Here is a 15,666-nt window from a genome sequence, read left to right as displayed (position 1 = left end):
TGCAGCTCTGGCTGCTGCTTTGCTCCTCTTTAACACAGGGCCAGTTCAGAGCCTGGCCCAGTCCAGCACAGGCTGGAGGTAAACCTGAATGGCACCAGAACAAACAAAACCAAACCATTCTTATCCTGGGCAAAATTCCCACCTTGTTGTGCCCAGCTCTCTTTTGGCTGAAGAGTGAAGTGCATACAGAACCTGTCCCAGATAACAAAATTTTTGCAGTATCAGCTCCTCCTGTGATATTCCTGGGCCCTTGGGCATAAAGCTTGGCTTTGGAGACAGTTCTTTTCCAGTTGTGACCTGGACTGGACCACAGCTCTAGGGACAGTTCTGAGCTTGGCAAATCCACAGCAGCCTGGGGTCACTACAACAGTTTTGGTACTTCTTGCTATGATGTCATCTTCCACTGCCTTCTCCACAAAAACATATACCCTCCTCTCTAGACAGCTTCTTCCCTTTTCTTTGTCACACACAACTTTTAGAAACTTCATTCGACTTGGCACAGACCAAATTTTTGTCATGTTTTGTCACAGATTCAACACCACTAATTTAATTGCAAACTTTTTTTGACACTGCTGGTTGTGTACACAGTGTACAGAATGTACAAAAATAGGAATTTCGATTTTTTTAGTTGAAAGGAGGGTTTAGGAGTAGAGAGGCCTGCTGTAGGAGGGTTTCCTATTTTCATTTCTTCTTTTGAACTTGTGTTATGAGAGCAATAATTTAGAGAAATTACACATGGCAATCAAGGTTTTCTCATCACTTTCCATGTGCTAAGAAAAGTTGCAAGTGTTTAAGTAAATAAAATTAAGACTGATTACTAGATAGTCACTGAGAAAACATTGTATGACAGCTTTTATCTCTAAGAGAACTAAGGTTTTGTTATAAATAAAACTGCTGAAATTATGCATTGCAAACAAATAAGGTTTTGCTTATTTAGATTTTTCTTCTGATAATTTTTTTTCATAAATACCTTTTCATTTTGCTTTTAAATGTGTTCAGAGTTTAAAATGGTTTACATCCTAAGCCACGTTGCTATACCAGATTTACTGATGTCATCTATTTGCTTTCTACACTGAATGTATAAAAGGACAGCTCATCAGAAAGTCAGGGGAAGTAATCTATTGAGATAATCTGAAAGTCTAACCCTTACAGGATTCTGCCTGTATCAGCTAAAATCAGATGAATTTATAGGCTCTCATTCTTCCAGCCCATTAGTAACACTCTTTGGATTCATTTATTTATTTATTCTCCCCAAAGAGCATCACTCATATCTTATGAAAGCAGAGGAAAGTCCCCGTGACTCATAGAAACACCTTAATTAGTGAAGTTGGAGAGGAGTGCTGGTCAGGATATGATTCCTTGGGGACATGGTCTCCTGGGAAAACGGCCAGTGTTTAAAAATTTCTTGGAAAAAGATGGAAAACAGATGGAAACTTTTTCAACACTACTGTTTTGGTATGTAAATTATTTCAGTGCTCCTAAAGAGGTTGAGATTAAAAACTTCAGAACATAGTTAATTAACGGTGATAATCTTAATATAGTTTGCACCATAAATATACCTGGCCTTTAACCCAAGAATTAAAGAGATGTTTGGAGGGGTATCATGGGTGTGGGAGATTTTGATCTTGTTTAGCCTGAGGTTTATCTCAAGAACAGTCTTTGGCCAAGATCTCCTTTCACAGTCTTCTGGTGCATACCACTATAAACGAGGCAAGAATCTGGCCCAAAAATGTTATCAGGTTTAATATCATCTTAATTACAAACAGCCCATTACTCTCAGTAATTACACCACAGAGAAGGGAGTTTAACTGCATCCTTACTCAGAGATGTTACACTTCTAGGTGGTGCCTGTGGCACAGCCATATGTTCATCATATATTCCACCCAATATTCCTTAGGGCAAAGGTGACTTTAAGTCATGTTGAGGACATCCCTTTGGAGCAGAGCCCCTTCAGACAAGGACTTGGAAAAGTAATTTTTCAGGAAGAATTAATAAAGCTGCTTTTGAGAGTTCTCCATACCTGAGAGCCAGGAATCTCCATAAGCAAATAACATTCCCAAGGGCTTTTCAGCCTGCAGGAAAATAATTTAATTTCAGTCAATTGCTCCCTAACCATGAGAAAGTCTTAATGACGTGTTGGTCAAACACTGTCACCAGTTCAGCACAAGGTTTGATAGGTCAAACACAGGCAGAATTTCATAAACCTGGCTCAGGGCTCAGTGCCACATTCATTACTCAGGTGCTGCTCACAGCACCTCAGTATTGTTCATCAAGGTCAAATGAGTCACCTCTGCAAGACAGCAGGAGATGGAACAATAGAGGCCAGTCCCAATTCCCTTGATGCAACCAGGTAAAGGTACTTTCTGCACCACAAACACACCACAGCTGAGAAACCTCTTACCAGGCTGTGAGTTGCTAGGAAAATACAGTTCTTTTTGGGGTATTTTATTCTGGGGCACTGGAATACGAAAGATCTCTCAATATTTTTATGGGACAAGCAATTTGAATTTGCTGTTCTGAACTCTGTAGAATCCATCTTACAAGTTCAGCCATCTGCTTGCCACGGGCCATGAGCAGCTGCCTTCTAGCAGAAAGTGAGGATTGGTCATTGTTTTATTATTATTGAACACCCTTTATGTTGATAATAAATCACTTTAACAACCTTGTCCCTGCAAGGCTCCGACAAACCCGCTATTGCACAAGCCCACGTTCCACCCTCTCAATCCAAGAGTTTTGGGGACACCACTGCCTCAATTTCAGCTCACTGTGCTACCTACATCCTTTGACAACACAATCCCCTGGCCAGGAGCTTCCAGGAAGTCCAAAAACCTCCTCAATGCTCATTTCCTGAGGTGCCAAAAGGCCAGGTCTTCAGCTGAGATATTCATCACGGAGCCATGGTTTTCTCAGTAAAACTGCTCTCCAAGAAATCCTTCTCATGGTGCCTTGCTGAGAAGATTTTTCTATTCTCTTCAGTTATCAAAGAAGAATAAATATTAAGTAGAATTGGTCAATAGTTTTTAATGTGGTTTCTTTTTATTGCTGGATTATGCTGCTTTGCCCAAACAGATATAGTTGGGAGGGGTGGGATGGCTTCAGTAGATTTTTTTTCATTTCAATTATTCTTCTAAAAACAATGGCTTTGAAATGGTCAAAGAAGCTTTCTTTGACATTTTCAGAACTGAATAAAATCTTCTTCATTTGAAGCAGCTTTTAATTTTCAAATATAAGTTGACTTATCACCAAAAAAATCTAAAGACAGAGATGAGTGGTTTTCTGTTGTGGTATGGGAAAAATATCTGAAATCTTAAAAGGTCTCAAGGTACAATGAACACATTTTTTGCTGAATTCTAAGACTAGATATAAACTGCATATACTTGTGGATTAACTGACAGAATTATGTTTTCCAGAATAAACGAACAAACCAAAATCTAATCTATGAACTATGAGACATATTGACAATAACTGCATTAAAGTGAAATTTCCTTGATTGAAATTAGTGCCAAAGCATTCACTGAGCTGCAAAGACTGGTCTGGACATATCATACCCAGCTTTTTCTCAGGAGCAGATCTTGCAGAAAGAGCCACTAGGTTGAATCTGATCTGATTCTACTCTCACCATCATTTCTGGCTCCTCCACTCCAACTGAGACAACTTCACCTCCAAAAAACCCAAAGAAAAAAATCTTCAATTGTGCTAAGATTTCAAGACACTGGAGTTGGAACTGGGAAATGGGCCCTTTTTGATTGAGAATGTGACCAAGAACAGAAATTAGGAGAAAGGAGAAAAAACCCCCCACGTGCTCTCCGAAGTGAGTGGCGTTTAAATATCAACCATCAGCCTCTGCTCATCAATGGCTCACTCAAGTAGTGCAAATATGTCTTTTGGTCAAGTATTAACCCCGCTAGAAAGGGGTTTACAACAGAGAAGTGGTCAATCAAACTCTGCTCAGATAACAGCTCTCCACCACACGCTCCCTTGGGAGCAGCCCCTAAACAACACACCAGATCTCCTAGGTAACTGCAGCACTAGATGAGAGCTGTTTTATTAGTTTCCTAATTAAATTTCACAAACTTCATAGCAGTGACAGACTCCTGGTTATCTCTGCTGCCGAAATTCAGATGGGATGCCAGAGGGAAAGGATGGGGCCGCTCCTCTTATTGCCTGCCAAGATTTTGTGCTACCGGTTACACTCGTCAATCTCTATCTGGAGCAGTTAAGAGCTATAAAGAATTCATTAAAAGGGCTGAGATTTATTAGAGTCTCCTCAAGCTCATTAAGGATGCTGATGAAATGTGAAGCCCTTGAATCCACACGCCATCTAAGAAACGTTCAAGTAGAGCCTATCAAGTTTTGGCAGAGAGGGGGAACAATTTCTTTTTTTCAGAATTTTTCCCCCAAAAAGTAAAATCTAAGCTATAGTTCTAATTTTTGTTATCATTGCTAGAAATTATACTTTTCAGCTGTGTCTGCTTCCTCCACCCCCTTCATGAATACAAGATGACAGCAAGATTTGGGTGTTGCACAAACACCCAAAGCCAGAAAGACAGGAGGGAGATAAGAAATATTAGAACTGGGTATAAAATGTGGGAAAAGCAATAAAAAGGGGGAATTAGAGGACTCAAGTAGCAACTGCTGTGGAAAAACTAAATTCCCCCTCAAAATACCTCCAGTGAAATACTGGAATAACTAAAAATAGTGAAAATGTGTTTGTTTTCCTCCATTTTCTGCAGGAATTTCAATTGTTCAAACATTTCAGTTACACTCAAAGCTCAGAAGTTTTTGAACTGAATAATGTTTTTTTTTATTTTCAACTAAGCTTTTAATTTTCCCTTTTCCATGAAAAAAATGTATGTGCAAAAAAAAAAAAAAAAAAAAAAAGGCAGGTACTTTCTGCAGAATTATTTTGTCTCTGAAGAAATCCTCGAAAACATTTACTTCTGAAAATGCCAGATATAATTGAAGGAGAGGAAGAAATAGATGAAAGGAAATGTGGAAAATTTTCACCCCTTTTGAGCTGTAAAGAATGATGCAGAGGAGATTCCAGGTGTGGACTTGCCTTTAGCCCATCTCCAAAGCTGAGCTTCTCCCTCCTGCACATTACTCAGCTCAGTCAATAAAGACAGATCAAGCCCCAAAGAAGCTTCTGAAAGAAGAGGAAAAAACCTCAAGCCGCTCTCCTTTAAAGCAAGAATTGGCAGAATTTAGCTCAGCAGTGACCTCCAGTCCAGCTTGGTGCGAGATATTTTCTACAGGGTCTTGTAAATGCAGCAGCTCTGCCTCAGACAGCTTTTCCTCTGCGTATAAAGACTGAGATGCCAAAGGCACAGGGAGTTTCTGTGGCCAAATGAAATTAATTTTGTGCACCAGGCCTCCCCCCCAGGGAGGGATTATAGCCCAGGTAATAAGAGAAATTCTCTAACGAGTATGCATGTGAGAAAAAGCAGAGTCTGTGTGCAGGGTGTTGGGTTTGGGAGTGCTGTCACCCCATGCAGGGGCAGCCCAGCCCGTGGTGGCACGTGCAGGGCTGGAGATGAGAATGCAAACACAGAGACTTCCCTGAGTGCCAAACGTTTGTGTTTGCTGTATTTTGTATATCTTGGAATGCAAATATGGTTGAGAAAATGATGCTTTGCATCTAGATGGAGATTGAAATCTGAGGTTCCCACAGATTTGTTCTCATTCAGGCCATTCTAGAGACATATGGAAATACCCCATAAACTTATGCTGTAACAGGAGAAATGTCAACAGAAACCTTACCAAACACATCAGGAGAACATGAGTCTACAATGCCTTCTTTTCTTAGTCCTCTCCCACTTTTATGTTGAAATAAATGCTTATTCCTCTAGGATTATGTAAATTCTGCTTTTTTTTTTTAACTTTAAATCAGTGTCAGCAGAAGAAATTACCTCCCTGACCAACACCTAACAGGTCAACACCTATTTCAAGAGGATTTCTTCTGACCACCAGCAACAACCACAGAGGAGTTCTTTGTGTGTTGAGAGAAGGAGCCTTGCCCATGTAACCAGCAGAGCAAAGTCAGGGCTGACCCAAGCAGATCAGCACCCAAACAAACCCAGAAAACCTTAGCAGAGAATCTTAAATTCACAGATAAATCAGTGTTCATGTGTGAGATCTCCCTTGGCAAGGCAAACACGTGTCCCTGCAATCCACACACAGGAACACGTGAAGAGACTCTGCCAAACAAAACCATAACAAGTTCTTGCAATGCCAGTGACTAAGACTTACCTGAGTTAGATAAGGCAGGGAAGCCTAATTTGAACTCAAAACCCACCTGAGGAAGGGATGGCTTTGTACTCTTTTGACTGCTGTTTCCAGGTGCAGAGATGCATGTCCTGCCCCTCTCCCTGCTTTCAGGGGAACTCGGGTGATTGAGTGACAGAGAGCCCTCAGTGCCCATCAGTGATGCTGTCCAAAGGGGAGATTGAGCAGGAGCCAACCAACACCTGGTAATGGTGGGGATCACTCCAGAGCTGGGACACACCTCCTGCTGTCCCACCAGAAACAGCCCATGGCCCTACAGACACACAAATCTCAGGTGCAGATGCAGGCATGAGCCACCTGGGGTGTGGCACTGCCCCGCTTTGGCCTGGGTCACAGAGCCCAGCAGTCTGGGAAGTGTGGATGCTGATAAATTCCCAAACTCAGACTGCTTCTTGGTATGTAACAAGTCACTGCAGAGACACAGCCCTTTCCAGCCATCACACAAAGTCAGTGACAAAGCCCAAACAGCTCTCATTTTCTAATTCTGAGCTTAAACTGCAGAAGAGCCTTGAGTCCTCGTGCTGCAGGGTGTGTGACTCAGACTCACAGATGTTTGTGCATTTCCCTGTGTTTTTTTAAGTGTGTGTGCCTTTCTTGGAAAGAGCATGATGGAAAAGCCCCTGGTTCATGTCCCCCTGTCTCACTGCTGAAGAAAAGCAGTGGCAGTACACTAAAGAATCAGCTGAGTTGCACTGGGGACCCAGAAACCCTTAAGCAATCAGAAAAGCTGTTTGTGGTTTTGTGCCTTCAAGTAATGCTAGGACCAAAACTTTTATGCACTTCTCTAAAAAGGAGTGGAACTCCAAACCTCTGGGCTCACTTCTAGACAAGGTTCAAAATATTTATGCTCTAGAGCCACCTGGAAAAAATTGCCTACGAGTTACAGCTCAGTACTTTCCTCAGGAAAATGACACCAGCCTTTCTCCTGCATCTCTTTAGCAATATCAGTGATCTAGGTGAAGACATTGTTATGCCAGCATGGATTAGTTACACAATCATTGCTTGTGGAGGGTGTGGGAAGCTCATTACATCCCTACAACAGACAGCAAAAAGATAGAGAGGAGGATTTTTTTAATCCACAAGACTCCCAAGAGTAATAAATACAGCCAGCTCTGGAGCCCACCAAGCAAGCAGGTGAAAATACATTAACACGAGCATTTACTGTAACAAGTCTCTTTTTCCCCCTCCAGACATTTCTGCTCATTCAAAATGTGCAGCGATAAATCAAATTAGATCAAATACAACTGTCTGAAAGGAAGCCACACAATAATCAGTTTTGAATTTTCCCACCCTTCTCCCATAAAAAGCCAGTGCAGTATTACAGAAAGTTAATATGTGCATCTTGCCCATTATATCTGGCTTGAAACTGTACAAAATGACATCTGATAGCAGCTTGTATGGACAAGCTCTTATTAAACATAATTACTCAACAAGGTCTATCCTAAATCAGTTAATGATCGGCAACAGACAGAAATTTACTGGTATTCCCTGACTTTGCATATTATGGGAGTAGTTTTTAATATTAAAAAGTTCATATCATTCCTACTACTCTTTGATTTACTACTGATGAGGTGAAAGTAAAATCTGATTACATTAATTGAGCGTGTTGTCAGATTGTCACTTTTCTCCTTTTTAATTGCCTCCCGTCTCCTTCATCAGCCCTGACAAGCCACATTTTCAGCCCAGCATCCCACTTTGCATGCCTGGTTTTCCCATGTGCAGTGCCACAGAACTGGTTGCTCCCCGAGTTTCCCCAAGCTGCAGGATCTCGTTGGGGTAGCAGGGATGCCAGGTGGAGCCCTGCGCTCCCTGGGAACACCTAACAAGGGTTTGTATTTCCTGCTGCAAAAGTAGGAAATTAGAAAACACAAGGGACAGCACAACTGAGGCTGTTTGTGATGGTTTGTGCTATCACAGGGGTCGTAGACTCCTCCTGGATCTAATGGGTGGAATTAATAATTCCTCGTGTGTGTGTGTGTGCTTCAGCTGCTCTAATACAAAACAGCATAAAAACTGTCTCAAAGCTCTGTGTGGCAATTCAAGGGGTGGTTTTACATTCTCAGGGGTTATTTAGAACCTCTCTTTCCAAGCTGCTGAGCAGCTTTTCCCTACTCTGAGGAGCAGTGTGTGTGTTTTACTGTGAGCTTGCTCCTGCAACATGGGAATCTGTGCAGGGCTGAGCAGCAAAAGGCAGGAGCAGACCCAGTAAAACATTTCACCTCATGCTCTCCTCCTTTCCTCTCTTGAATCCCCAAACCACCCAGAAAGAATTCTCCCACTAACTGAATTTTATTCCAAACTTACCCAACACAGTTTTAAATTTCTTGAGACCTCCTTGATTTCCACAAAATGCTGTAATCTGCCTGGGAGTTAATCAAGGGGTTAATTAGTTAGGTAGTCCCCTTACACCCCCGCTCTATTCATTTGTTTTAGGTGAAGTTACACCTAGTTTTAAACTGCCACTGTAGGAGAGTCCCAACTTGTTTTGCTATCAGTTGGCTTTGATAATTTGCCAGGGAGTTAATCCTGCCTGACACGCAGCTCACAAGATACAGCTCACCTGTGCTTTATCAAAGCAGCTCCCCTCTGCTTCCAGAGTGGGGAGTGCAACCCTGCAAAACACACTTTGTAAATGATTCTGCATGTGCTTTTAAATGTTTTTTTGGGTTTGTTTTTTTTTATTTTTTCCCCTTCAGGAGTTTTGTCTGACACATTACGGCTCTGGCTGTCTTTATAGAGTCACCTTCTGTCCCAGAAATTTGCCATGTTGCCACGCAGGCTCCCAGCAGCTGTGGGACTCGGGAGGGTGACTTCATTGAGAACACAAACACATTTGCTGACAGTGTAATTACTCCCTTCTCCAGATTTTTTTCCTTGCTTTCTTAAATGCAGGACACCTACAGTCACAATAGCAATATATCACTTGCCTGTAGCACAGCTTTCTTTCCCCTGTAAAGTGTTAATGAAGTTCCTGTCCTTGTTTCTCAGTAATTGTAAAAGCATGTTGGGTAATATACTGGCCACACTTTATTAAAGCACTGGCCACACTTTATTAAACCCTAACAATCCCATCCCGTGCTCCCTGCTAAGGAGACCTAACTGCAGTTTCATTTGGAGCTCATTTCAGCCTGCTCACATCACACACTTGGTTTTAATTCTTCTGATCTAAGAGAGTGTGCCTGGCTGCAGCGATTGCAGCTGGCTCACATTTGGCTGTGGCTGTGTCTGCAAGACTTTCTAATGCAAGGCCTGATCCTGGAAGGTGCAGAGGGCACAGAGGGCTCCTGCAGATGTCCAAGGGGACACTAAGACAGTCCTGGGCCCCTCGGGATGGGTGGCTCCAGGCTGGGGCAGGGAGGTCCATGCAGACCTTGCAGGATGCTTTGGGGACAGCATGACTCAGCAAGGCAGTGACTGGGAGGGGACAATGGAAGGGGTGGTGGCAGCTAATTATTTGACAGATAATTCCTGTTGTTATTATTTCTGTTGAATAATTATTCCAAGGGGCAAGGAGGGGGATGAGTCTCCAGTGCCTGCCTTTTTAAAAAAGTTCTTTCTCTTTTATTCTTTTCTCATGATCCATGTGAGTCTTGCACAGGCAGAGGTGGGACGAGGTGGTGAAATCCAAGGGCCCATTTGGGTTGTTTTTCTCCCATTGGCACTGCCATGGTGGGAGAGTACACCAATATTAGGAGCAGATGTCCATAGCACTGGTCATCCAGAGGCTCGGATGAGGTCAGTTCAACCACCACCATTTTTCCTGCAGGGAAACTGAGGCACGTGGTGCCTTCTTTGGTGTTGCAGGCCTGGAAGTGGAACTTCCCTAATGAACTGTCCTTGAGACTCTCAGTGTGCAAGCCTCTGCCCAGAATAACTACAAATCTGGTGTTGCTGCTAGCCACATAATTTCATCTCTGTGAAAAGCATAATTTCTTTATTCTCTTTTGTGTCTTTCTACCTATAAAATCATCACAATCTCAGTGTGGAAGCACATATGTGTCTGTGCACAGAGAATATCTTGTTATTTACGAGGCACAAAGTACACTGTTGTCTTATTTATGAGGTAGAGGTAACCAAGCCGTCCAACTCTTGGGTGTTATGGCACAAGAAAAGGAGCCTCTTGTTTGAAATCTCAGAAGAAAAGAGCATTAGTGCCTGTTGGAGATGTAAAGTGCAGCCTGAAGTGATGTGAACTTGGACAGGCCCATGGAGAGCACACGAGGCAGAACGCCTCAGCCTCTCATCTCGAGGCATCACCTCTACAAATAATGCACAACGTTATTTTATGTCTTCCCCGATGACAAGGCTCTTTGATTTTCTGAAGGAAACACAATTGAAAGATGTGTGGTTCCTCCTGCGTGTGATTAAACCATTAAAAGGATGGCCACAGTGCACAGCATCACTCAGAAATGTCATGGCAGACGAGTGCCCAAATACTTCTTTGGCAGAAAGTGATTAGCTCAGCTGGATTTCCTGGTTAAATACAAGGTTAGATAAATACTTGAATAAACTTCTTTCAGCACGGACAGGATTAAGGAGAATGTCTTATTCTTGTGCTGACAAAGTTTTAGTGCTTGCAGACTGATTATATCTTTAATTTAAGACGATTATTTTCCATTTTTGGTGATTCACAAGGGGAGAGATTCCCTCACTGTTTGTACTGCTCGAGTCGTCAGGAAGAGCAATTCCAGCTGCCCCTGGAGCCCTGGGGAGGTGGTGGGTCAGGAGTGGAATGGTTCAGGTGGCTTCTGGTGCTGTTTTGGGGGGATGCCCACCTGGAGAGGTGCAAGGACTGCTGGCAGCTCTTGGGCTGGGCAGCCCTGGGCCCTGCTGGACCTGTCCTGGCATCACATTGCCTCCTCTTTTGCCCATCCTTGTTGTAGGGATGACCTGGTGTGGAGCAGGGAGCCAAACCTCACCACCAGGGGTGCTCCAGATTGTTCAGACCATGAACAAACTCACCATTAAAGCAACTTTCTTATTTTAGCTTCTCCTGAGGTTGTGGTCCACAGGCAATGCAGCAACTGACAGTGGACTCAAGGGTTAGTAACAAAATATTATTAGTATCTTATTTCAAATTAGGAGCTCTGCCATGGTGGGAAAAAAATAAAAAGGGAAAGTTTTTTTTATTCTCACTTAGTGGAATGAGAAAGATGCATGCATGTTTTTATTTTCCTGCACGCTCACTGCAAATACAAATGGAGGTATTTGTGTAAATACTTGTGCAGTGAGTGTGTGTGGTAAATGGGTGCTGGCAAATGAGCACCACCACAAAACAAAAGAGTCTTAGAAACACAGGATCACTGAGACAGAAAAAGATCTCCCAGTCCAACCTGTGCCTGGTCCCCACCTTGTCCCCAGCCCAGACCACTGAGTGCCACATCCAGTTTTTCCCTGCACACCTCCAGGGATGGAGACTCCACAACCTCCCCCAACAGCCCCTTGCAATGCCTGACCACCCTTCCCGTGAACAAATTCCTCCTGATGTCCAACCTGAAGCCCCCAAGAGCTCAATGCTATTTATTGCCTGTCTCTAATCCCAGGGGTCCAACCCAGAGCAGCTGACATGGACAGTCTGGGGTGTGAGACAGATCCCTGGTTCTATCCCTAATCCTTTAATTTAAAGGGCAAGAATCTACAGTCTGCCCATCAAATGAAAGGTGCCATGAAGGACAGTGCTGGGAAGGCTGCAGGTCAGTTTAGATTTGCTCACAGACAATCCTAGACTGGCATGTTTCCCTGGTTTATAGGATCTGCAGTTAGGAAATGTTATAGCTTCAGCGTGTAAGGAGTTATTCAGCATCCAAAGATGAAGCCTAGGATCTGAGTGAGAAATAAAGCAAAAACACTGCCATAAAAATAGAAGGCACAACAGTCTTCCACGTTGCATCTTTGGAAAAGATTAATTGGTTTGGCTGCTGTTGTGAAAGCTCCGATACAGCACAAGGCTCCAGCCAACTTCTGAACTCCACGGAGCCACAAAAGGGCTGGGTGCTGAAAAACTTTGAAGAGAGCAACATCAAACCAGCCTCAACTTGAATTGGAGAAACATCCCAAACCAAACCCAAACAATGCTGCTGAGTGAATGATTCAGGGCTTTGGTACGACCCTCCACATTTCATGTGGAGCAGAGGGAAGGCTGATGATAAAATGCAGTGGAATACCTCTTCCCAGGCCAGAGCAGAATCACAGGAAATAAACAAGAAAAATGTATTTGTCCCTGGTTAGGCAGATTTAAAACCACCCTATTTGAGGCAGATACATTTTGCTGGCCCTGTTTCCTGAATGAAAAATCTTCACCAGGGTATTTAAGTTTCTGGCACACACAAATTCTGAATCACAGCCTGACACTGGGAGGGACCTCATGGAAGGCACAAAGCCTCTTCCTGATATGAAAAAATTCAGAGAGGCAAAGAAGGTGGAGGTTTGCTCCTTTGCTTCACCATCTCTCTATTCTCCCAAAGGTTTTGATCCTTGGACAATCTTTCTTTCAACACAAAAAGCCTTTACAACAACTGAAAATGGGATTAAAAGAATGCCTGCTGCGTTCTGGGCAGCAGACAGCAGCCTGCAGTTCCCAGGTAAAGGTAAATGTTTGGCTGGGAGAATATTTACTTAAAATTGGCACTACTGATATAGGAAAACTTTTCCTCCAAGTGCCTTGGGATGTTTGATTAAATGAGAAGTGTTGCAACAAAGCAAACAGTGTTCATAAGAGTGCTAATAATAGCAGTACCTGGAGTCACTGCTCCCATAAATAGAGACCAGCAGGAGATAACTCCATGCATTTACATCAGATCACCAGAATGTATATCTGCCTCAAGCAAAAATGATATCATGAATATTTTATCATTATCAATGCTTGCAAGCATAGGCCATGTGCAAGGCCTTCAGGAAGATGTGCAGCTTTTCCAGGTGTCAGGAGCAACACAGTGGATTACTGTGTCATGTGGAAGAAGGCAGAGATAACACTCACCTCCTCCCTATTGTCTCAACTGGAAAAGATCAGATCCAGTCCCATGATTATTATCATATTGTGAAGCTAGCAAAGGATAATGAAACAGCTCACTCAGGAAGTAACATTGTACATTAATCTTTTCTTTCTATATTAATCCTACATCAAAGAGGAGTCTGCCCTGGCTGATTATGAGATTCAGTCCCAGAAGATCACTATTTACACCCAGGCTATTCTGACTTTTCCCTCCAAGCCCTTTTCCTTCTCCCAACATCTCTGCTCTGTGAGCTCTTTACTGAAGGGAGGTGATGCTGGGCACCTTTTCTGTCACTTTGCTGTCACTTGCAGGGATGTGGCACACATTTCAGTGTGGGAACACTGTGCATTTATTGTGCTCTGTGGCTCATTCAGGAACCAAAATTACAAGCTACTGAATGAGGATGGAATAGCAAACAGGATTTGATCTAAAGGATGGACCTGGAAAGAGTGAAGATGAGTGAGAGGCAGGTGGGTTTGGATGCACCTTTGCATCCTAAATTTTACTGACCACAGAAAAAAGAACAGAGAGATTGAACTGATAGAGTGAAAGACTCTCAGATGCTGTTGGGTTTTGATAGACCAGTTTTGTTCTCCCAGAGTCCCTAATTCCCAGAAAGCCATCCTGCCCTCACACCACAGAGTTTCCTTGTGCCTACCAATGCCCAGCTGAGGAGACTTTCTCCTTATGGAAATTCTGTCTGGGTTTTCCCGGATGCAGTGATGGTGCCCTTGGCAGCCATGTGATGGAAAGGGCTATTTTGCTCTTAAAACTTGCCTTAGTTCTGCACTCATTGACAGCATTGATATGGCCAGGCCCTAAACTCTTCTTACTTTAAGAGTGACTGCTGTAATGCAGTGGAGGAAGACAGAAATAAGATTTATTTGACCTGAGGCTCAAGCTCTTTTGTTTTAGCAAGTCCCAGTCAATGTAAAATACCACGGGGTTTCTGATTTTTCCACTCCTTTAACTTTTCTCCTCACATGCAGTTTTTTCTTTCCTCCTTCCCATCCCTCTTGCCTCCTTTCTCCTTCCTTTCCATATTCCTCCTCAGGCTTTTCTTTCCTTTGCCTGTTTCTCCTCACTGCACTTCTGCCCTCCAACCTCACAACAACCCAAACTCTCAAAGAAGTCCCTAATCCTTTCCTAATCTGAGGCATACAATCATTAGCTGAAAATTAATATTTTTGCTGCTCTGTGCTGGCACAGTAACAGGGAAACCTCCATCTCTGCCCTGCTGGGGGAGCAGCCACTGCAGCACAGCCGCTTTGGAGAAACGCCAGATTTATGGATTAGCTGCTGCAAAACACAGGGTGGATGAAAAGCTCTGCTGGGAAGTGGGGAAACAAGAAGTAATCTGCCTTCTCAGCTGGGTTTGAGGCTCCTCTTTGCTCTTTGAGATCTGCCACAACGTCAGGACAGCAGGGCTCAGTCTAATCCTGGGTCCAGCTGCTGCCTCCCTGCCCCAGGTAGATAAAGAGGCTGTTACTTCTGAGAGTGCAGCCAGAAGAGGTTGCTGGGCTTATTTTACATCCTTTGTCACCTGGAAGTTGTGTGTGGTGGCACTGCAAGATGGCTCAAGCAGTCTCAGTTGGGGGATGGGGTTTTGGGGTGACCAGGGACCCCAGCCAGGCACAGGCTCTGCAGAATCCCAACATTCCTGCAGAAGAGGCTTGGGAGGAAATCCCTCCACGTGAAAGGCTCAGTGACCCAGCTGGACTTTTGGCTAGGATTAAAGGGGAAGAGATCCATTCACTCAGTTCAAAACCACTTTTTCCAGGAAGAGATGGGGAACTTCCACAGCAGCCAAAACATGGACTTCAACAGTGCATTCATTTAAAAAAACAAAAATATAGTTTTCATGTTTGTATTCCCTCATTAGAGTTTTTCCCTACTGCTGCATACTCACTCATTAACAAATTAACATGTTTTGATTCCACTGTGAAAATCTTGAGATAATTGTTACAGCTATGGTCCTGGGGCTGAAGAACTGTGCTTCTAAAATGCTTTTACAGGCTACAAATTGGATGCTTTTCATACAGGTTATCTAATTTTAATTACAATTTCCCCTCTGGCAAGTCTTTCTTCGCTTTGAAGTTGTTAGAGTTTTGTCATCCTTGGGGAGTGAGCAGTTTCAGATTATCATCATGTCAGATTTTATGTCCATAGAAACACTTTTTCAACAGTTCTTTTACGTGAAGCAAGCTTTCATCTGTGGGAGTTTTATTGGTCTAAAAGGTATGACAAGCAACTTAAGTGTAAGTGATGTCCTACTTGTAATGTGAAAAAAAAAATCACTCTAAGCATATACATCAGCCACTAAAACAAACAGCAATTACTGTCCCTCCAGACACAATTGCAGGATGTAAAAATAAGACATTATTTTCAA

The sequence above is a fragment of the Onychostruthus taczanowskii genome, unplaced genomic scaffold (genome assembly GCF_017590055.1).
Source record: "Onychostruthus taczanowskii isolate IOZ18803 unplaced genomic scaffold, ASM1759005v1 scaffold57, whole genome shotgun sequence".
Classification (NCBI taxonomy): Eukaryota; Metazoa; Chordata; class Aves; order Passeriformes; family Passeridae; genus Onychostruthus; species Onychostruthus taczanowskii.
This window is presented reverse-complemented; position numbering follows the sequence as displayed.